At 44.6% G+C, this 2,517-nt stretch overlaps 1 pseudogene; it reads right to left on the bottom strand.

The window, feature by feature from the left end:
• Positions 1–460: 460 nt before the first annotated feature.
• LOC133253371 (DNA polymerase epsilon subunit 3-like) lies at positions 461–2,144 on the bottom strand (annotated as a pseudogene).
• Between the last annotated feature and the right edge of the window lie 373 nt (positions 2,145–2,517).

Genomic DNA, 2,517 nt, shown 5'->3' with positions numbered 1-2,517 from the left:
AAGAGGGGCAGAGAAAATGGGAATGGGGAGCATAGGAGAGGTAGGACAGACAGGAGGTGAGAAGGACAGAGGGAGAAAGCTGAGCCTAGAAGATGTAAAGGTCAGAACTTGTCATGAATTGGAAAAACGAAAAGCCATAGTCACAAATCTGGAAGATGGACTACGGGAAGGGAAAGCCTGGAGTTTTATACCTTCCATGAGATGATGACAAATCCTGAAACCGTACAGTGGCAGGCAGTGAGGTGCATTTAAGACTAAATCATCTGTTTTATAAGAGTGACACATTGGCAATCTTGTTTAACTAATTCTACTCTGTGGATTTAAAAACATTATGTGCCTAGAAGATAGCCACCCAGGCAGGTTACACGCCTAACAGGCAATATAGAAGGGCTCCAGGCCAAGTGGGTCTGTAGAAAACAAAATTCAATTAATGTTACTGTCAAGTGAAGAGACAGCTGATTTCATTGTTTCTTCAACCCTTTTAATAATTTCCTAAAGCTAAGCCATTCTGATCACTTGAAATAAGCTAGTATTGCCAAATACTACATAATCAAATAGGTTGATTGTAATCAAACCCCAATTTTTCCTGAGCCTTAACTGCCTCTGTGATCCGGAACATAGTTGGCAGCATGGAAGTTATTATTACTTTTTTGGGGGGGCAGGGAGGGAAGTGGAGATCAACAATTGCCTAACTATATGTGTATGTAAACAAAAGAGATCAAACTGACCAATTAAATTAGCCATTCAGAATCCCTCTTGCCAAAAAGTTATAACCTTGAGACTGATTAAGCAAAACAGGTTTCTGCTCCTCAGATGCTCTGAGTCTGGGAAGCACTGGCTTTGATGATAATCCTGATGATAATTCAGATTTTATTTCGATCTTCTCAGGCTCTTCTGTGAAGACTACTCTGCGCAGCAGGAAGAAGCCTCACACAAACGTGTTCCAGGATTGGCGTGGTTCTGTCCAAGGGGCGTCTCCCCACGCTCTTCAGTTGTCCACTTTCTTCATTCTGTTCTTCCTCCTTCAGCCTTTCCTCATCTTTATCGTTGTCCTCATCCCTGCGCTTGTCCTGCTTTTCCGAATCTGTTGGTTTTTCTTGTCTTTGTTCTTCTTCTTTTGCTCTGAAGCTTCCTTCTTGCCTTTCTGCTCCCTCCTATAAGCTTCCAGAGCTTCTTTTAACCGGGTAAGGAACCGCTGAAACTCCATCTCGTCCATGGCAGACAGCAGATCGTTGGCATTCAGTGTGTTGAGCTTCCCTCTCATCGCGAAGCTGTTGGCACAGGATGTGGCATTAGCACAAAGACGCTGGCGGCGCGGGAGGCGGAGATGTTGACACCATCCTGGAGCGCCTCCTTGATGATTCCGGTGATGACGGCGTTGGGAGGTTTAGGTCCTCGGGCCTCTCCGCCATGGCCGCGGCCGGGGACCGTGTCTGCGACCTCCGCTTCAGGCCCCTACGGCGTCCGCACTTCCCGCATCGCCGTAGTCTGACCCAGCGAGGCTTCCATCCTGCCCCGCGTGGCCCCAGTAATACCTCTTCTTAACATTTCTCTCTGAGAAGGCCAACTACAAAAATCTGGGGTGTTGCTGGAATAACATAACACTGGTTATCTCAGAGTGATCTGAAACATAAGATGGTTCTTATTTGTGCCTCTGAAAAGCAAAAACTGGAAACCCAAGTTGGTATTTCCTAATAAATTCAGTTTGGCAGACATAGTATCTCAAGTGGTTAGTCTTTAGAGGACAGGTTTGGACACGTTGCTTTAAGTCATGGTAAATGCTGCTCTCCGGTGGACACATGTGGACATTACACTATGAATGAGGCGCCAAGAGCAAAGGCGCTTGAAAACTTGTTACTGAACATCTTCGCCTAAGGGGGTCTGTTTGTTGTTTTTCTTTTCTCTTGAGGGATTTCTTGGGACCCTGAAAAATTCTGACTCGTCTTCAGAACCACTTTCCACATCCCAGGAGCTACAAAATATCTGCAATTTTCTGGCTTATAAGCTACCAAATCTAGCTTTTATAACTACCTCCTTCCCTCTTGCCTACCTGTGGCTTGCTTACAAAGTTTTCTCTTTAGAAAGCAACCAGGTATCCCTATTTTCCAGGGCTCTTAACAATTCCACTCATGTCTGTTTCTTGCTGCTGGGGAAGGAGGTGGAGAACCAAGGGTATAAAGAGATAAAGAGATAGTGAGGAACTTCTTTTCATTGTGAACATCAAGGAGCAAATATAGTTGGGCTTCCACTCTTGCACCAAATATTCAAAGCTATGGCAGACCTAGACAGCATATTAAAAAGCAGAGGCATTATTTCACTGACAAAGGTCTTGATTAGTCAAAGCTATGGGGTTTTTTTAGTAGTCATGTATAGAAGTGAGAGTTGGACCATAAAGAAGGCTGAGCACAGCAGAATTGATGCTTTTGAATTGTGGTGTTGGAGAAAACTCTTGAGAGTCCCTTGGACTTCAAGGAGATCAAACTGGTCAATCCTAAAGGAAATCAACCCTGAATGTTC

The sequence above is a fragment of the Bos javanicus genome, chromosome 8, assembly GCF_032452875.1.
Source record: "Bos javanicus breed banteng chromosome 8, ARS-OSU_banteng_1.0, whole genome shotgun sequence".
NCBI classification, from domain to species: domain Eukaryota; kingdom Metazoa; phylum Chordata; class Mammalia; order Artiodactyla; family Bovidae; genus Bos; species Bos javanicus.
Note: the sequence above shows the minus strand (reverse complement) of the source record. Positions and strands in the feature narration are given on the sequence as shown.